Source organism: Ambystoma mexicanum, chromosome 8, assembly GCF_040938575.1.
Source record: "Ambystoma mexicanum isolate Mex_15411 chromosome 8, UKY_AmexF1_1, whole genome shotgun sequence".
NCBI classification, from domain to species: domain Eukaryota; kingdom Metazoa; phylum Chordata; class Amphibia; order Caudata; family Ambystomatidae; genus Ambystoma; species Ambystoma mexicanum.
Genome location: NC_090929.1, coordinates 1,521,565,637 through 1,521,587,189, shown reverse-complemented (window position 1 = coordinate 1,521,587,189; position 21,553 = coordinate 1,521,565,637). Strand labels below are relative to the sequence as shown.

The 21,553-nt window shown below is 44.5% G+C and overlaps 1 protein-coding gene and 1 non-coding gene across 4 annotated transcripts in view; one reads left to right on the top strand and one right to left on the bottom strand.

Annotated features, from left to right (window-relative positions):
• The window catches only part of ITPRIP (inositol 1,4,5-trisphosphate receptor interacting protein), a 280,644-nt gene that overhangs the window by 226,675 nt on the left and 32,416 nt on the right, over positions 1-21,553 (top strand). The gene's annotated exons all lie outside the window — the stretch shown is intronic.
• On the bottom strand, positions 6,870-6,941 carry TRNAA-UGC (transfer RNA alanine (anticodon UGC)). The gene has a single exon. It is a non-coding gene; the product is annotated as a tRNA-Ala (tRNA).

The following is a 21,553-nucleotide window of genomic DNA, read 5'->3' as shown; positions in this document are numbered from 1 at the left end:
TATGCAGGAACCCAGCCAATCAGCACCCATGCACAATTCAAACTCTGGTTGGTCACCCCCAGTTGGATCTGGTTCCAGGCAGGCACACCAGAAGACACACAACAACATAGTTTTGGAGTCCTCCCCTGTTTCCTGTCCTCACAGACACACTGGAGCCTTGGCAGGCCTCACAAAGGATTCCCGCCAAAGACAAGTCAAAGCAGAACCTCCCCACCAAGCACGGCAGAAGAAGGACCAAGATGGAAGAAGCAAACAAGAAATGACGAAAAAAGAACACTGCACCATTGTGGGTCAATGGTGACCCCTTCTGTGCACTTCCACGGCTGTAAGTACAGCCTGGGAGTACAAATTGCACGAAGGTCGGTAGGATAAAACCAGTGCCACCAGACATTCAGGTTAGCTTATCACTGTAACCAAAAAAATACAGGAGCAGTGAGAAAGCGGATACTATGTAGCCCCTCAGCACTCCACATAAGGTGGGGTGTGCTGATTTCACAACCGGAAAAGATAGGAAGGATGAATATATCCCCCTATAGCAGAAGATAAACAGGGTGTGAAGGTGGGAGGCCACTGGATAGGCCACAACTGTGGCTGCACATGCTTGTGAAGGGGAGTTCTTGTCAGTACACAGGGCTGGCTGTTAATTAAATGGGAGAGGGATTGGTACATATAATACTCTGGCAGAATGTAAACCGTGCAAATGAACAGGACTGAGTATAAGATGAGGGGTGTTTCCTAGTACAGGGCTTCTGCAGTAATGGCCATTGGGAAAGCACAATACTATGTGTCAGGTCAGAGTGGTCTCTTCCTATGATTTCGCTCTGCTTACCTATGACCCCCCTTTGACCAGGCATTTAGGAAGTGGCTGCAGATTCAGGACGCACGCTGGGAGAGTGGATGCTTGGACTTTTTCGGCCAAATTTGGGGCTGTGTCCAGACTGTGCGCGAGGCAGGTCAGGGAATCGCAAGGAAGTGTGAGCGGGCACTACACATGGAACTAGAATCTCAGGAAAAGGAAAAGGGCAGAGAGCGGACCATGGGAGCACCTTAGGCAGGTAGCCCATGTGCACTGCCCTCCCGCAACATGTAAAAACACTGATGAAGGACTTCTTCATGCTGGGGTTGGGTTGGGCAGCAGCACACACATCTCCCAGACACAACTACAGGGATCCTCAGCACCAAGCGCCAAGTCACAGAGCTATATAACACAGTCTCCTTCCTAGCTACATCACTGAACGCTGCACGGCTAAAGGTAGGTCACAATAGGTAGCCAAAGCCGCTGCTTTGCCCGGGTCAGGGTGATCATTCTGAACTCAAGGTGATGTATGATTTATATCAAAGCTGAACAAACAACACTACATTGTTTAGGTAAAAAAGTATTTCTGTTCGGGGGTGGCATTTTTAGATTTTTAGGAAGTCTGATGCATTTTGAGATCGATCATTTTTTTTGTCCTTGTATATCCCTGGCTATTAAAACGTATCCAAATGCCCCACCGTTCTTTAAAATAAACCCCTGCGCACGGACTGAGGATTACTGTTTTAGGCAAAAATAATGTAAGATGATTTTGACAGGATTAAAATAAAGTGCAGAGTGAAGAAAGGCTGTTGGTGCAAGTAAACGCTCCTCCGCCTGGAGACTCTTAACACGTATTCAGATCCTCCGAATTTTAATCAGCGCGAGGTCAAACACCTCCAACCTGCTGTTCTGAAAATCAAATGAGAAACAAGAAAAGGCAAATGTGACTCAAACGGTATACAGTGATTATAACGAAATAAAAATAGCGAATGAAATTATGACTAAATTATATTGAAAACATGTTTTAAAAATGTATATATATGGGGATGAGAAAGGGGATAAAAGGGTTGGGGTGGGGGTCGGGGTAGGGTGTCCAACAACAAGAAACAGGGGGTTTGGGAGTGAACCCCCCAAATTTAAAAAAAACGAAATTCATTATCCATTAGTTATAAAGACATGGTACCGACTCAAACAAATCCAGACATAGTAAAATTGTGGGCTTGACATTCTTAATGTTCCATTCATCGAAGTTCTTTATGCCAGTAATTACTCAGATCACCACAAAAAGTTGCTCTAAGTGGCATTTTAATCGTGCAGAATTCAATGTACGCCCAATTCCGACACATGTTTTGCGCGGTCCAACTTGTTTAGGCTACAACCAAAAAAAAGAAAGGACTGTCGATAATGGATTTCTATTGTCGCAAGTGGGCCATTTTGAACTGGTGATGGACCACTCTGACCGTAGTCAGTAAGAAAACCTCATGTAGTCATAAATGTTCAAATATGTTTTGGGATCACTGAAATAATTATAAGCATTTGACTATGTGAAGCACTTGTCTGCATTGCACACAAACTGCATCCTGCGCAATTAAAACACCACTGTGACCAACATGTTATGAGGGTTACCACTGCTCTGGGATTGTGTGAAATTAGCAGTCGTGTTCTCTTCCTTATGCACTGTGACAGCATTGATGCCATATGCGTGGGTAGGCAAACCCAGTTTTTCTGTTGCTTGTAACACAAAAGGATGCTGTTAGTTTTGTATCAGAAATGATGCTCTTCTAGTCAGGCTCACTTTCATAATGCTCCATGTTGAAAAGTATATTGCTGACATGTAAGTCTGCTGGGACGGTCTACTGACAACCCCTGCAGCTGACTTTCCAATCCATCGGGGGCAGCTGACTCGGCTTCCTCGCCTGCCACCCATGGAAAGTATCGAGAAGCCCAGCTCGATGCTGTCGGGCTGCCCAAGAATAAGGTAAAGCCATTCACAGTGGATCAGTCCCCCTGGCCTAGTTGTCATAGCCCTAGTGACCATTTAGGACCCCACAACGTTTTAAAGCATATCCTTGAACTTGAGCATTACTATGGGAACTGTTAACTATATACCCATGACTTCAAACCCAGAGTTCTCCTTTCACCCTAAAGTCTGCATATTCTGTGCATTCCTTTACAAGGGTGGGCTATTATTGTGTTTTTAGCGTGTTTGTATTTTTCTTTAAGTGTGGACTCCTGTTTTTTCTAGAAATATGCACACTAAACCACAACACATGGGCACCAAAATAACCTGCACTGGAGACTCTAAATGATCAGAACTATCTGTGCAGCTATTGGGATGCTCTTTGCATTACACCTGCTATAATGCTCAACATGTAAATAATTAATGTTTTTAGCTAACCCTTGTGCTGATAGAAAGCTATTTTACTTGAAAAGACAGAAAAACAAAGAGTTAACTATGGGTGCAAAGCAAATTTATGTCAATACTACTTATTATACTTGATGTAAGACATAATTTTCAGTGTTGACAGCACCACAATATACTCTAGAGAGAGAATGTAAGCAATTGGGTGACAGGGAGAGAACAAATTATTAGTGTAATTCACAAGTAGAGCATAAATAGAACATTTTCAGTAATCACGTATGAAATACCAATATTCACAAACCATGATTCACTCGCTACCAGGACTATCTTCGAACTATCTCACTTCACACCTATTTCCTCATACCATCACCAGGCTAGATGGATGGCGATGCAAAACAGGGCCAGATTTAAATTTCTTCTCCTGGTTCTCAAGTTTATCCACTGTAAGGCACCACTGTATCTATCCTCCTCTATCCAACCCTACAAGTCTTCTCGTAATCTCTGCTCTGTCTCCTCGACTACCCTTCAGGCTTCTCCCACTCGCTACGCTTCCTCTTGTTTCCGCTCCTTCTCTCTTCTTGTTCCACTTGTATGGAATTCTCTTCCCCCGGACATCCGTGACACAGTTCACACGGATTTGTTCAAAACCAAACCAAAAGCCTACCTCCTCGCCTCTCAGTCACCCTCTTAACCTACCTCTCATCTGCCTACTAGCTAAAAAATGTCCCTCACCTCTCACCTGCCTCTGACCCTCACCTCCTGTGTCTCCACTATAGCACTTCACCCATCATGGTTACATCTTGGGCACAGCTAGCCGTACCGCCCACTTGCACTCAGAAATGTCCAATGTTCATTGTCCTCAATCTATGTATGTCCACTTATATATTGTCCCCATGAGTGTTCCATTTACTCCCCTCCACAACCTGGTCAGAATGTCCCTCAAACTCACCCCATTGTAAGATGCTCACAGCTTCCCAACAAATCTGATTTCTTATCTGTTGTACTTTTTTCTGTGATCAAAAGAGCATTTTTCCTCCTGCATATAAATAAACAAACATGTACATACATCACGTACACAAACATTAGTGTTTATTTTTCTTTTTTCATGTAGTTACTAATCCTAGTTCCCTTTGTTATCTGTTTCGGTGCCGTCGAGACTGAAAATGATGCAATACATCAAGCGTAATGAGGAAATAACATTGACATAAAATTGCTTGGCATCCATTATTCTTTTGCGTCTTTTCAAGTACACAAGTTATCAGCGCATTGGTTTGCTAAAGAGATTGATTCTTTTTTGTAGAACCTTGATTGGGCATGTCCTTATTCTTTTTATATCACGGCACTATCGTCGTTTGGATGCTTCCTTGCCGGCTCACACTCCACCTGAAGAGTATAACCAACCCATGGCCCACATTACCAGAAGAGGCGAAGGAGCTATGCCTGTCAGCTTGTGCCCGCTTCACCCTTCTGATTGGAGTCACTGCTGGTTTAGTAGTAGTGTAGGGCTGAGAAACTCATTCACTACTCATCCTAGTTCTCCTGCAGAGCAGTTGTCGTTTCATCGTACGCATTCACAGCGCTCAGTTTTTCCTGAGATAGGTTTGCACTATATAAAATGCAAAGGGTCTGATTGATTATTGGACTAAATGAAAAATTAAGGATTTTAAGCACAGTTTTAAGTTTTCTGGATTTGTTGAGTCACATTTGTTTTCTTGTTTCTCATTAAAACAAGTGGTGGCCATCTCAAGTGTACGAGTGGCAGCTTGCCATACTTCTAAAAAAGCAGGACAAGAGAACCGCTGTGCATGTGGCTGGACACGCCGGGGCAGGGTGTATAATCTAATGGCGTTGCCATGGTGATGCAATGTTTTTGTAGATGTTCAGTGGACCCCTGTAGGCTAGCTGTCCCTCCTCATATGCCATCTGCCCTGTAGCAAACCCTCCAATACCAATAGCTTTGCCGTTCTGGGTGACACCAAGAGCCAGGACAGGAAAGAGCCAAATACGTGCTAGCTCTTAAGAAACCTTTTGTCTGCCAATTGGACTCAGGAACAGCAACATTGTGTCTCGCTACCTGTCCTGTAACAAGGTGACGTGCTGTGCCACTCTGTTGTCCTGGAGCATGCAGTGTGTTACCTCTGCAGATGCCACCTGTAATAGTGTAAGGCTGTGTTTCCCAGTATATCAGTATTATTTGTGAGCATGTGATGCTGGGTGCCATACTGACACATGCCAGCACTCCCCATGTCATTCTGGAGATGGTAATCCAGTCCTGTGTTTTTCTTTGCATTCTGGGACATATCAGTTTTTGCCTTTCCAATAAAAAGTAAGAACACTGGACGGTCGTCTCCTGGGTGGCATATAGGCAGGCTCGTCCACGCGGTCACGTGTGCTCATTGAATGCCTTCTGTTACACTGTTAATTAGGAACCTGTATTCTTCATCCTGGCAATTATGGATCTTTTTTCAAATGTATAATGAATATAATGGCGACCCCCCACCTCCAGACATGATGTATCCCCCTTCTATATAGACATACGTCTCTTATCGCTTAATTGTGTCACTGGTAATAAAGAACTGTCATGTGGTCGCATAGCAAGGCGGAAAAAAACGATTATCTAGTTTGTTTTTATTCTATACATTTTAGAATGTGTGTACTTTGAAAACTACACGCCCCACCATGCAAAGGAATAAACCGGACTTGTTTAGTTTGGATACCAATGCTAGCGAGCTCTGTATAATAACTTGCTCATTCCTATGTTATGTTATGTTAAAGGATATTTATACCACACAATATCACCACCTGAGAGGTCACGGCAGCTTCAGGTCGGGTTACACCGTTGGCACAGCGTAGGTGCGAATTCTCATTTGTTGTGCGAGGCTGTGTGTTGTGCGAGGCTGTGTGTGGTTTGTTTAGTTTTTTTGCGGAGGGGGGAAGCTGGATGTCTTTGTTAAAGTACATTTAAATCACCAAGAAGCAGATCTGGAAAAGACCCTGGTTGCCGCCAGTTAGGGAGGAGTTTTATTTTCCGGTAGAAAGGGAGGAGTGGTATTTTCTGATAGAAAGGGAGGGGTTGTATTTTCTGGTAGAAAGGGAGGAGTGGTATTTTCTGGTAGAAAGGGAGGGGTTGTATTTTCTGGTAGAAAGGGAGGAGTTGTATTTTCTGGTAGAAAGGGAGGAATTGTATTTTCTGGTAGAAAGGGAGGGGTTGTATTTTCTGGTAGAAAGGGAGGAATTGTATTTTCTGGTAGAAAGGGAGGCGTTGTATTTTCTGGTGGAAAGGGAGGAGTTTTATTTTCTGGTGGAAGGGGAGGAAAGGGACGAGTTTTATTTTCTGGTAGAAAGGGAGGAGTTGTATTTTCTGGTGGAAAGGGAGGAGTTTTATTTTCTGGTAGAAGGGGAGGAGTTGTATTTTCTGGTGGAAAGGGAGGAAAGGGAGGAGTTTTATTTTCTGGTAGAAGGGGAGGAGTTGTATTGTCTGGTGGAAAGGGAGGGTGAGCGCAGGAAGCTGAGAGCCCAAGGGACCCGGGCTGGAATCCGCCAGCAGCTGTGCATAGCCAATTTTTACTCGTAATTTTACGTACTCGTAATGGCGAGCGAGGCGGTGTAGACTCATTGCAATCCTCGTAAACAGTTAAAAAGAGGAAATAAATACCGTTAGACAGGATTTAGGTAAATAATAAGTGTGACTGCGTCAAAAACATGTCCCGCTGGAGATGCCGGGGATTGAACCCGGGGCCTCATACATGCAAAGCATGCGCTCTACCACTGAGCTACATCCCCTGGCCATGTCAGTGCATCTCTGAATTCTGAGGTGATGCCTGAACCTGTGCGTGTTGTTACTGATTTGCTCTGCGCATGCAGGATTCCTCAGCTCTCAGCCGTTCTCGCTTTGCAACCCATCTGGTGCTCCGTTTTAACCCTTTGATTCCCGCCTCCATTAGAATTCTTGTCTACTGATGTTTTTTTTGTATATTGCCCGTTCACAGGACCGTCCTAGAAAATGCAGCAAACGCCACACACCCTTTCTTCTGTTATCGCCCCCCTTCAGAGTATACATTTTTTAAATAGAAGCAACTATTTCCATTGGCATGCAAAACGAACAGGCGATGCTTTGGTAGTCAAATGAAAAGACACCCTAGTAAAATGAGGACACACCGGTGTCCTCATTTTACTAGGGTGTCTTTTCATTTGACTCGCCTCTCCTGTAGCTACTACTCTTCTCTTGCAACTTAGTAATGACTTCACTGTATGTACAACAAGTCATTTTCATATCTGTAACAAGCGCCACAATGCCCTCTGGGCTGCCTGTGCGCTCAACAAATGTGAATAAATAAATAAATAAATAAATAAATGACCACTTTAGAGCAAGGAGTTCCTAGTTCCTGCCCAACATTGCTTGCTTTTCCCCTCCTCTAAAAAGCAGACTTGTATGATATTGGGCATGTCTTATTTTTTTATTGCATAGCTAATTTATAAAGGGTGTTCTTCAGGCATGCTGCTTCACTGCACTGGGGTTGGAAGAGAAGAGGACAGTGGGGGGGCTGGGGGGTGACAGATACATTTCAAATGCATGCGGAAACAAGCATTGACAAAGCCAAAAATGTTGACTTTTGTATGGTGAAAACATTTTCTGAGTTTATTAACACAGACACTTAGGGAAATCGGAATATGTCGAGGGGAATGCACACAGAACGTGGGGAAGGGCAGGGGGGGAGAAAGAATATGAATGTGAGGATTGATAAATGAATACGAGTGACGTTGTATGAAACAATTGATTAGGAGGATATATGTGGATTTGCGCGCAAGTTCCCTATTTTCAGCGCAAATAATTCCACTTTCACGATGCCTATTCTCCCAATATATGTCAGCATGCCCGCTGTAAAACACTTTCATGATGCTGGTTCCCAGAGTATATGTCATCACTGCCACTGTAAAACTTCCATGCTGCTGCTGTGCCCTCATATATACATTCCTGTATACAACCTCAAGCATTTACTTGGGGAGATGTGTATGGGTAAGGGCAGGGTTCTCGAGTGATGAATAAAAGATTAAGCACACATGATTGCGAGGGGATGTATGGACAGAAAAATGATACGTGTGATATGGATGACTGCATTATTGAATAGGGTTATGGGATGGAAAATGAGTATGAAGATGCGCAAATAAATGATCATGTGGGGACCCCCAACAAGGCCAAGTCACATCACCCCACCGTTCACAGTGCAGCATCCAAGAGGTTTGAGCATGTGCAACACACCATGCATTGGCATGCGAGTGAGGGCATGTGCTAACATATTGAAAGCTTGCAGCACCAAAGGATGCAAGGTGGTCTTTCAGTAGCAGCCCACTGTGCCCATTTCCACAGCTGGATGTGTGGGGAGAGTAGCAGCTGTGCCTCAGCTGCTCCTTCCCCTTCTTGGATGTATGCAGCTACCTGATGTGTCCTACTCTCACACAGTAGTGGGGGCAGTTTTGATGGTAGTCTAGAGATAGCTCCTCTGGGGGCCCCAGCATTCCAAATGTTCAGTGGCAATTGGTAAACATTTTCAGTGTAGGGGCATTCATATTTCCTACGAATTACCAAGGGTGGAGAAGGACCCAAAAGTAACATAGTGTGGTTGAAATGTGGGGGTCTGTCCACCCAAAGAATAAAATGGCTTGAAATAGTACATTTTACATCCCAATGTTTGAGGAAAATGGGTTACAAAATCAAACACTTTACAGTTGGTTCAGTGGGGTAGCACATAAAGAAACCCAGTAGATGCAAGGTCACAAACCGTACTCTGGGATGCATTACAACATTTTCACAATGTATGTGCCCCAAAAATATGCCTATATTTCCACTGGGAAAAACACATTCTGCTTGATTCATGGAAAAGTGCGCATTTCTCCCCAATTGCCGCGTGCCAAGAATGACACCGCGCGCGCCTGCGTGCTGAAAAAAACATGCTGGCTCTGTGAATTCATGGAATGTACTGTGCAAAGTAACTGTATTCGCACATCGCGCACAGAATGCCCCCGACACGCCCCCACGTAAAGCATAAATAGCCAGAACAGCTACCTTTGCGTGCTCTACCGGGCACGGATACACGCACCCTTCGAACAGTGCGTGGGGTCCCCCACAAGCAGGCCTGCATCTCAGGGTCCCCCGTAACTGTTGCCGGCACCCCAACAACATACGTATGAAAATGTGTAATTCATGTTAAACTCTGCGTACGTGCACTCTTAAGATAGATCGGAATGCCGGTTGCATACACGCACCCCTAAATCTGACATGCAAACACACCTTTGTGGGATTTGCGTGGCCATTTCTGTGCCGAGAGGCTGCTCCATGAATAAGTTTTGTTTAGCGCAATTGTGTCTCTTGGAACGCCCCCTTTTTTCTCATTTTCTTCCCCATTTTCTGTGTTCCGCTCCCTTCCCAGCTCTCTGCGCAAGCCGTGCCCACCCTCTGCGTGGTGTCTTGTGCAAGGTGCTCGACGGCTCGAAGAGACGTTTGGAGCCTGCGCGAACTCCATGCAAGTCCTGCACATTTAATTCCATGAATCAGCAAATGTGGATTTGCGCGCAAGTTCCCTCTTTTCAGCACAAATAATTCCACTTTCATGATGCCTATGCTCCCAATATATGTCAGCATAGAACTTTGGGGGGATGTGTAACCCTGCATGGATTACAATGAATACAGGCCGGAAAATACTCTGTGTCTGTGTGTGTGTATATAAGAACACTCTGATAATTGTTTGCTGATTTTTTAAAGTAATTGTGTTCAATGTTTAACTCATTTATTACTGTTTTTTTAAAACAATTTGTTAGTGAGGAGTACTGTGTGAAACATGGGGTGATCTCTGATGAGTCTACAGACTCAGGGAAACACTTTTGTAGTTTTAGTACCCCAAAATGTGCCATTTAGAACTATTTTAATTCTTTTGTGTACTGTACAGAAGGGACACACAAGCGTTTCCCTTCAATACAGTAACATTTCGTCTCGGAGACATTGGAAGGGGGTGGAAAAGGGCCGCATCACTAACGCACGCGATGTCACCACCATGCACATGTAATGCGTACAAGGGGCACATTTGACCCTTTTGTGTATTGGAAAAAGATACTCATTAGTGGCATAAACGGTGGTATTTCACCTAAAAAATATACCCAGGCTATAATTAATCCCCAATGAAACTAGCATGCAGTATTTTCAGAGAAGCCAAACTGAATCTGCAGCATATTTATTTTGGATAAAAAGTTGCTCCATTTTATTCCTAAAGCAATTCCATTGGAATGACATAGGCAGAACTCTCAAGATACGTCCCATAAGGTGTGGTAGTCCATTCATTCCCACTTCACTATTTGCACCCTGGGGCAATTACTTTACTTTGTTTCTTACAACGTGCCAACACACCCAAAGGCCCATAAAACACTACAAGTCCCAGAATGCAAACAAAAACCAGGACTGAATGAGTCAATTCTCCAACATGAAACAATTAGGAAACTCTATAAATGCACAATATACTCTCAAATTAAGCATTTAAGGCTAGATTTGTTTGCATGTTTAGAACAACTTTCTCAGACTTTGTAAAAATGGGCCTATTCCAGCTTCATCATTATATCTATTTACAAATAAATGAATATGCCTCACGTAAACCAGCATGAACGCCTTTCTGCTCAGAAGCAGTTCCCCAGAAAAAGGAAACTTCCACACCCATTGTTAAAATGGCTCTGTCACAGGCCGGTGGATTAATTACCCTCGCACGGGCCATGGTAAAAATAAACATAACTGGAAATAGATTCTTTTTCACATAATGCACAGCACACAGCAAAGGTGTTCTTAACTATTTTGTCAGTATAGAATTGTATGAACCCCAGAAGGTTGAAAAATGGAGCTTGCCCCCCCTGGAGTTTGAAAATGTGACTTGCAGCATGAGCACAGGCCACTACAGCAAGAATCTACTATAATGATGGCAGGGAGGGGCTGCACCTGTACCATGGACTTTAGTTATAGTCATTATGGTTGGTGGTATTGTTCTTTCTCTGCTGAGGCAGCTCTTGTCTTGACTGAAGGGCAGCAGGTAATAGTCCAATGCAGGGAAGACCCCCTCCCTCCCACCTAAACCAGCAGGAGACCAACCCGGAAGCTTTCATGGTGCTGGCCAATCCACCTTGTTTAATGGCCGATTGGCTGTTCTATAGGTGTGTATTGAATCTCCCCGAACCCTACACCTCCACTGCAAGCCTTTCCCCATTCTGCACCTCCCAGGCAAGTGAAATAAGGGGTGCTTTATCTACAAATGGAAACAAGGTGAAAAGATGCCCTAAATAGGCCAAACCCCAGACAGCCGACACATGTCTGAGAATTTCCAGCACAACAGGGGATTCTGTGGCCCAAATGTGCAGGAACTAGTCCGGGATGGAAGAGGGACGAGGAATCAGAGGTAGTGCTTGTTATGAATGGGTGAAAAGAGCATTCATCCAATTAGGGTGTACTGTGTAGCTAGTGCTGTCTTGAAAGGGTCAAACAGCCACATGATTGTGTGAAAGCGCTACAGGAAGGACACAGCAAGTGACCTCCTGCTGTATCCTTACACGACTCCAAAACCCCACACTACACAGGAATATTTTGAAAATGTGACTTTGCAAACATTCAGGGCGACCTAAAAAGGTGATAAAACCAGTGGTGGTGCATAAAGCATCATTCACCATTATACAAGTGGCAGCCAGGTCATGCAGCCGTCAATATGCAGACCAAAGTTAACATACAATGCAAAGGTCTTAGTGAACTCGTCTCATATCTGTAGGCTTTGGTGGCTATTCCAGTTAGTTGCTGGGGAAGCAGAGGTGCTAGTTGTTAAATGCTTGTTTGTCATCTCATACGCACATAACCGTGATCATTTTAGAGCCTAGCCGAGTGGTCCTGTAAGGATGGATGTTTGTTTAAAAGAAAACATGTTAAGTACCCAGCCACTTTCCCCCCGTAACTCAAGCAAAATCTATTGGTGCTGAACCTTGGAGAAAACTGCCACCATCTTGGTGAGTGATTGGTGTGGGGGGGACTCCAACCTGAATAAATGCATGATTTGAAGAACCAGAGGGTCTTGAGAAACAAGCAACCTTTTTCATCAATAGTACCTTAAGCACTCCTGCCACTGGACCCTGTGGAGTGTAAAGCAGAAAGTCTACCCTGGTCAAAGGGGGATCTGCAGTGGCCACTTCTGTATCCTTTGGGTCTGGAGCCCTGGGATCACTGGGGTCAGAAGAACTGTCTAGGTTTTAGTGGAGTGGGCCTCAACTTGAAGGGCCCTGAGGTACTCCAGCCAGTTGTATGACCTCGTCTATGAACGGCCTTGGTTCACACCTGCAGGTAAAACATATTTTCCAAGGAAGACTGAGCCTTCTCCAGAGAACCAAAAGAATTCACGTACTTCCCATGCTCCTTGACAAAATCAACCCCAGACAACAAGGTCTTTCCCTCATTTGGCCTCCTCCAATCCTGACAATTTGGAGCTAATCTGAAGAAGAAAGTGCCCTTCCTCCTTTCCTGTATCACAGAAGAGTTGACATCCTCCAAGAACAAAGTTCGTGCAGGGCCCACCCACTAATCTCCCAGGGATCTAAGGAAACACCTCCAGCATTGACTTCCTCCACCAAACCCCAAATTTTAAGTAGAGGACCGATTGTATTAGGAAGCCTTTCTTGGCTTTCAGAGAGGGTATTACTGGGATTCCGTAAGGCCGGCGTCTTCAGGATCTTCTGTGGGACCGACTTTTGTAGGCTCACGGATTGAGTGTTTGAACTGAGAGTATCAAGTGTTGAGGAAGGGTGTTTATGGGATTTGTGGTTTTTCTATTATTTATTGCTCCTGTTTGGATGCATTATAGGGAGCCTCCATACCATGCCATAGAATCTACATAAACTGTGCATATGGTGTTACCCACACTCGCTTCCATCAAACCATAGTGTGAAAGTCTACCCTGCATGAATTGGAGTCATGGTGTCATCAGTGGCATGCATTACCCAGTCATTTGAAAGGGTCCTCGAAATAATATCAGCACTGTGTTTTGCCTGTTAGTACCCAGCCAGGGCGCAATCAGAATGAGAGAGCCATTCTGATTGGCCCTCGCCGAGGCATTACCCGGCCGGGAATCCCTCGGCCGGGATTCCACGGTCATTGTGCCCAGCGGGGGGCGTGGCAGTCCCTCAGCCAATGAGGAGGCTTGAAGCGGGGCTGTATCTCCTCCCCCTCATCCCTCTACACCCCACTTACCTTTAGCCTGCTATGTCACTGGTGTGGGATTATGGCAGCCTCCAGCCATATGGATACTCTGAGCGGGGCCATTCCCGCTCCGAGCCGCCACACGGCTGGAGGCTTCCATCGTCCCCCGCCGGGGACCCAGGTACATTTTTTTCCCTCTCTCCTATCCGCCCTCCCAACCCCACTTACCTTATTTTTTTTTTCGGGAGCGGACGCGCTGCGAACAGAAGTCCGCCATGGCCGCCATGGAAAGGGAAAACAGACTCTGTTTTCCCTTTCCCGGCGGCCATTTTCTTGTTTTTTTGTTTTTTTTGTTTTTCTGTACCAAAACGCTGCAGCGTTTTGGGGCAACAAAGATGCTTTTAGTGCCCCAGTCACTCAGATCTTGCGGGCCGGGGTACTAATAGCTATATGCCTCTCGCGGCGGGGGCATTACCGACTCAGGTAATGCCCTGGGGCCTTTGTTAAGGCCCTCACTTCGCTCGGGCCTATAACTGAGTCGGTAATGCCCCCGCCGCTCGGGGCATATTGCTTCATAAATGCTTGAATGGTTCTCAAATCATTGTCAGATGTTGTCCATATATGGTCAGACTAGCCCCGCAGTTCGGGCCGGCCTTGGGATTGAAAAGACCCAAGGAATTGAGCTACGACTCTCTCTCCCTCCCTCATCAAGGCTGTGCATCAGTGGCCATGTCACCTGGAGGGCAGGCCAGGGGAGACATACACTTCACTGCTTATGGTCTTGCTGTGGTGCTATAATAAAGCTACACCGCAGACAGCATAGGGTCTAAACCCCCCTTTTTTTGTCACAAGCAGTGACATTTTTGAATTTGTTTGTGATTCAAAACAGAAATGGGGGATCGGGGGGACTTCTCCAGATATCTAATGGAAAATAGAGGGAGAGTGTGGGCGTGCACTGATATCAGAAAGTGAGGAAAGACTCTGATTCTTTTAGACGAGGAGTTTTGCTGAGACAGGATAGGAAGCGATGACTATCCTTTCTCACATGCATGTAATCGCAGCCATGCTTCTGGACAGACTTTCGCTTAAGCTGGAATAGTTTATTATTTGCTGTGTATTTGAGCACATTTGTATGGGAGGCAGAGCTCTAAGGGAATAAAAGGATGGAGCCAAGCAGTTGAGCAGGACCCTATTTTTTGGAAATGGAATAAAAATAAGTGTGCACTTGGGTGATTAGTGGGAGTCACAACACGTGGTGATAGCAGAGGAATAGTTCCGCTGCTTTGTTTTGTTGCTTTTGCTTTATATAAGCAATGTCTGTATGTTAATTTTTATTGAACTAGTCAATGTTCAAATTTGTTTAAAAAACAAAAAAGTAAATTTGGTCAAAGCGATACGCAGCATGAAGCATTTAAATAAATACATGCCGGAGGGCAAAAAAACAAAAAAGTAAATTTGGTGAAAGCAATACGAAGCATGAAGCATTTAAATATATACATGCCGGAGGGCAAAAGGTTGCCAGTAATGTACTTATGCTAAATGTTGAGCACAAAAAATATGTAAAAAGGAAAAAAAGATACCAATAAATGAGATAGATTGGATAAAAAACACAAGTGTTCCGCAATTGTATTTGTTTCATTCAATGAAGTATAAACAGTTCAAATGATGAATAAGGTGAAAGTGTTGGGCAAACTTCTGTGAAAAATGTGTAATTGAGCCCACTGTACCCAACATATTGGGTTTTCTCTTTTGTAAAGGAGGAGCACGACAGTGATGCCTGTAGAACGAAAGAGGAAGGAGCAAAGGAAGTAGTGACACATCTGAAGGAGGGGTTCAAAAGAAAGGAAATGAGCAAAGAGAAAGCGGAACAGGGAAAGTAGATCATCTGGGAGCCCATTACTGAACACTGCGGCCAGGCTGTGACAAGCACTGGAAAAGACAATATATTGGACCTCATTACAAGTACGGCGGTGCAGTAAAATACTGCAGTACCGAAGCGGTAACTCCATCACCGCCTCCTTACCACACAACCGTACTAAAAGCTAGGCGATGAAGTGGAGGATACAACTCCAGTGTATCACTTTACTGCCAAAAATTGGCAAAATCGGCAGAATTACCAGCAGCTGCATTTCCACTAAAATCCCTATGGAGTCTTATGGGCTACAATTAATGGGGACTAACACCGCCTATCACCACTTGTAATCCTGTGGTAACTCTGCCAGCCCACATGGCGTTAACAGTAAATACATTTACCACCAAACTTGTAATGCGACGCTTAAGTCTAGCTTTTTTTGTATAGTTTCTGTTTCTTTATGGATGGATGAATTTCATTGGGTCACTGGATGATGGGTGGGTTGGTTGATGAGCAGGGTTGTCTACATGGAGAGTGGTTGTCATTGTCTGAATGGATGCAGTTAGGTGTGGGTACATTTATGGACTTGAGCGGGCAGTTCAGAGTCAACGTATGGGACGTGGGGTGGTGTCCTCTTGAGAATGAGCAATGTCTGTGGAATATGGCAATTAAAGAAGTCCTTTGTTTCAATCCCAGCTTCCCTGCATCACTCATTCGTATGATTCTGGCCAAATCACCTTATCTCTTTATGCTCATGTCCACATGCCTAGAAAATAAGAGAGTATAAGGGTGGCAGGAGTTTTCTTGCTCTGATAATTCATGTTTGAGTCATCCTGTCATGGGGTTGGTAGTACAGTATTTGGATTTATGAGACCTGTCTTTGAATCTTGGCTTCCACCTCACCACTTCCATTGTGTAATCCTGGGTACATCACCTTCTCTCTACCACATTTAGGAGTGCAATGGTGGTAGGCAATTTCATTTTGTTGTCAAATTGTTGTAGGCGATAGAGTGGAAAAAGTGCACTTGCCATTAGCAATTGGCTAGTTCTATTGGTCTCTTGGCTAATAAGATATGGCGTGCTTTGTGTATGTATAGAATTAAGGTGGAAAGTGACTTTTTATGGCTGGCTAGTAGCTTGAAACTTGAATTTATGTGCCCTGGAGATAGCAGAGGATTTGAAACCAGGAGACTTTGGTTTGAATCCTGGCATAGCCACATTTTTCTTTTTTATTGGTCATTTATACTGCGCTTCATGCCAGCCTCCTCCAGCATCTAAGCATGCGATGCGGTGTCAAACACATGTTGCATGACATTGTCTTGTTCCAAACGCAAGCGATTTGCCCCTGAGCTATACTCCACCTCACCACCATTGTGTGATCCTGGGCAAAACATCTTTTCTTTCTGAGTCTCAGTCCAATTATCTGCAAAAAGTGGTAATCTATAAAACAGAGACTGCTATAAGAGGTAACTGATATATGTTACAACAAAAAAGGACCCCTCCATTTTTCCTGGCAATGATAGAAAGCTATTCAACTTTCAATGTTATGCAATGCTTGTATCAGTGGCGGCTCATCCATAATGAGTGACAGGGAGCCTCCCTACCTCCCATTATAGAGAATAGCCTACTTCTAATTTCCTTGGCCCACCTCTGATCTGTCCTGATCGACTTATTCTCACTGCTGGCCTACAACGCCTTTCCCATGATAAATATCTACACAGTCTTCCACGACCTCTCACCTGGACCACAGCTGTCCTCTGGGTACCACTTCCCCTTGCTTGCCTCATATTTCCTCTGTCCTATCCTAGGGATCACATTTCAATGTCCATCTCTCCACAGTCCAGCATCTTTTCTCCACTCACCCATGTCCCCTCTATCCTAGCTTTTGATCGCTTGGCCCACCATTCCTCTACTCTGCTTTTCACCTCCTTTGGCACACCTCTCCTGTGCCCTAGCCATCTCTACCCTGACGTAGCCGCCTTCCGCACTCCCTGGCCAACTTTTAAGCTGGCCCGCAATTCTTTCCTGGAGCACAGAGCCCCTGATCCACCTCTACTCTGAACCATGTCTCCCCACCCCATGCCCGCATTTCCCATAACCCACCTTGTGCCTTCAATTTGGTCATTCACCACACCCGCTCTCTTGAACCATCTCTTTTCTGTCTGTGGCCAGCAGAAGCCTACATTTACCCACCTCTCCTTTGGCCAACCACCCGTTGTACCTGGAAGAGCATCCAGGGTAAAAGGGGCAACTTACACCTGCCCTGGTGGTGGTGCCAGATACTCTAATTGGAACAACCTTTGCTGGCAGATCTGAGCAAAGAAACCCAGTACATCCCTGGCTCTCCCTCCACCCCTCTGGCCCTGCCATCTGCAGTTTAGCCAAAATGGTGGGATGCAGATGGGTCAGGCTGTCAGCGGATGCTTCATAAAGGCTTCCTTTTGGAGGCAGTGTGGCCATTCTAAATAATGTTGCTGAAGCAGCATTCCTCTTCTTTGATGGACACACGTTCCTTCAATGTCTGATGATGTGCCCCTTACCTATGATTTGCACATGCCTCGACTCATATGTCCCTGTAATATATATGAATGTATCTTGTCTTTTACAGCTTGTACTTTCTTCTTTCTTTTTGGACATATAGGCAGATCTCCTATTGCTTCCAGCTCTTTAAACAGCCCTCTCCTTGGGTTTCTGTACTCCTTCCCTTTCATGGAATATTGTGTCCTTGTTCTTTACCCTACACTGGTCACAGATCACATTGGCATGACATCCAAACTTGAATAAGGGGGCAAATTTGTTTTTGCATGAATATGATCACGCACTAAAAACACGAAACTGAAATAATATCTACCCTTATTACTTGTTTCCCATTGATTCTGCCAAAGTTCTATAGGGTCCCCTAATTATTGTCTCCATCTCTCTCCCCCTCATCCAGTGGCAGATGCACATCTCTTGCGTCTCCCCTCCCCCTTTGCTTGCTGATAGAGTGAACATTGTATTGTCATCATTACTGGAGTGAGTCTGTATCCAGACCATATTAATTTCTATGGGCCTCATAACACGGTAGGCGATAAACCATGGCGCTATTAGCGCCATGGTTCTTGCTGGTAATTTACCGGTACCGCCTTGGAGGAAAGGGGAATTACCGCCCTATTCCAAGGTTGGGAAGGCAGTAATTCCTCCTTCCTCCATTGCCCTTCCCCATTCCCATTTTTGCCCCATAGGGCATAATGGGAATGGGGAAGGCGCTAATTACGGTACCGCAAATTGCGGTGCCGTAATTAGCACCCCGGTCCCTTTGCGGGTTCGTTTTTTAACGCCTGCTAAAAGCAGGCGTTAATCTACCAACCCGCAAAGGGACCTCGTAGTAAGGCGGTAAGGGTTTACCGGTACCGGTAAAATACCGGTACCGGTAAACCCTTACCGCCTACCGTGTAATGAGGTCCTATATCTTCATGCATACCTCTTTCATACCACTGAATGTCAATAATTATATTTTGCCTGGCTCCCTAAACACTACGGATTGCCTTAATTGTGCTCAAATGAATCTGATGATATATTTCTCTGAACCGTTTATTTCAACTATCTTCTACATGGCTAATAGTATGCCTAGTAATCTGCCTTTTGTATACGGTGAAACATCCTTTGGTATTCTTGCCATTTTATATATGTTTAAGCTAGGTATTTTCTAAGCCAACCCAGCTTTGCACGTCTGTATAAACATGTACAACTCAATGTTTTTGTAGAGGAAAATGTAGGCGCTATCCTGGCAGTCCCCATCCCCTCGCTACCGTCATATTGGTACAGTCAGAGAAGAACTATAGATGTGACCCCTTGTATCGTTCCAATACCTGTGGGATGTTTTTACCCATGCATCCGAGCCCTACCTCAAAAACTGTGCAGTACTGGCATTGAAACCATCATGATGGCCAGAGCTTCCCAGAAAATGCCCAGGGAAATGCATGAAGAATAGGCGGCCACCCATTTTTGCCGATGTTATGGGCACAGAAGGGCACTGCCTAAAACCCATTAGACTACCCACACAGTAGCCTGAAACCATTGGGAATGGCAATGCTGATTGCCAAGAGCAACCTAGAATTGTGGGGAATTCATTTTCTTAAATCCCAAAAATGGGTGCATTACCAGTACTCACCACTATCAGAAAGCCGGCGTTTTAAAACAACACCAGACTTTTTTTTTTTTTGTGTAAAACTGAATAAATGAACCCAAAGCAGGCCAAAGAAAGACTTACTGAGGGGTGGATACAATGTAAAGTTATATTCTGAAGTGACTTGAAGGTTTATAACAAGACTGGCTGAGCTGTGGATTTCAGCAGTTTGAGTAAATTTGGACTGAAAGACACTAAAAATCTAAATGTTTAAAAGAAATGAGTGACCTACTTTTGAGTGTCACATAGGTTGCAATTGTTTAAATGTCATAGTTTTAAACTTAGAATCAGCATTCTAGCTGCATATGTAAAAATGGTTAGTTTTATTTGAATGCAGAAAACTGGGTAACTAAAAGTGACATTAGCTGGGGCCTGGCTTAAGGAACTGAATTCTGCCCACCAGCTACCCCCGACAGGAGATGAGACTTGCACAACAGCTGTGTTCCCAGGCTTAGCTGCCTTTTGCTGTTCCCACCAAAAGGGATATGACACTTCTCTGATTGAATTACCTGGGCTCTGCAGGAAATTGAACAAAGCCCTGTCCTGACTCAGGCAAATGTTTTATTGGTGGGAGTCGTAAATGTGGCTTCCTCCTGGAAGGAAAGGGGAGGAGCACTGCATGTGAGAGCAAGCTGGCTTGGCAGAACTGGAAAAACCAGAAATTCAACCTTGTGCTGGGGGGAAACCACACCCCTTTGGGGCCAGAACATAACTCTAAAAAGATGGATCATTCATAGAGCGGACTTGTGAAAATGTTATAAATGATACCATAATTCTTGTGATTTTTCTGCCCACATTTTAAGAGGTTTTTAGAACCGGTGGTATGATCTGGGGGCAAGCTAGCAGTTAAGAGGGTATTACTTAAAATGTATGCATGTTAAAAATCTGACACTTCATCAATTAATGTCCATACTCCTTGCGAACATGTGTGTAAATTTGGGTTAATGTCCGATATTGCAAAACCAGTTAAAAAGTGCAAATGTTGCCATTTCTCAATGCAAGCTCTCAGGAAGAGCAGATTTGGACAGGGTATACCTCCTGTGATATGTGATGGGTGCATGTAATTTTAAACAAATGTGTACCTGTGCAAATATGTCTTTTGGGTCAAAATATAGATTGTGTGTAATTTGACAGGGGTGGGTTCTCTGTATCATAAACAGACCTCATCATGATGACACTTCATTTCATTCCCCCAATCAAGGGGAAGAGGATGAAGTGGCCAATGACAAGTGGAGAGGGGTAGGGTCTAGAAAGCTAGCCTCTCCACCCACTTTCAAAACACATAAAAGCAGACAGTCAGGACAGATAGGGACATTCAATTCCATTTGCTGCAACGCGCTCTGCCGGACCACACAACATCCAGAAGATACTAGATTCAACACTTAGACTTTAAAACTCCAAAGAACTTGATTCAGAACTCAAAGCAAGGGCCTAAACCCACAAACTGAGAACTCTTCTCAGTGGGCCTCAGCAGATCAGCGCTGGGTCCAGAGAAAGCTGTGCAGAAAGATCCAGAAGCAGTACTTAGAAAGCAGAGCAGTATCTAGAATCCAGAGAGGCTAGACTAGCAGAGCAGAGCTGACCCAGACCACTGTTAGCAGAACCAGAGAGCTGACCCAGATCACTGTGAAGAAACCGTCCGTGGCGAGTGAAGAAAACCTGTTGACCAGATCCGTGGCGAGGCCCATTCTATTTCTAAATATATTGTGAGTACCTAGCAGAACTGTGCAGAACCAATCTCTTAGTTAAAATAATATAATTCAATCTATTTTAATCTAACCAGAACTGTCTCCTAACTGTCACCTGTCATTTCTAGTTGCTAGCTGTAACTTGTCACTTTGAACGTTTAAAATTTCAAATCTGAAAAATGACCTTTACCATATCGCTCATATCTCCGTGACTGTTTGGCTTAGAGACTTGTAGTAACTTTCCTCTGAAAGCTGGGAATCTTGGCTTTTCAACAAACCTAGAACCGCATTCCTACTCCCTATACTTTTGCCGCAATCGCGAAAAACGCACTCGCGAATTTTACCGCGATTTGCAAATTTCTCCACGTGTGAAAACAGCAGCTTCCTTGCTTTCATTTGCCAATCATTCCTAGAACATTGCTAAAGTAAGCCTGAACTTATTTAAACCAACTAATCCTCAACCTGAACCTCCAGAGGGAA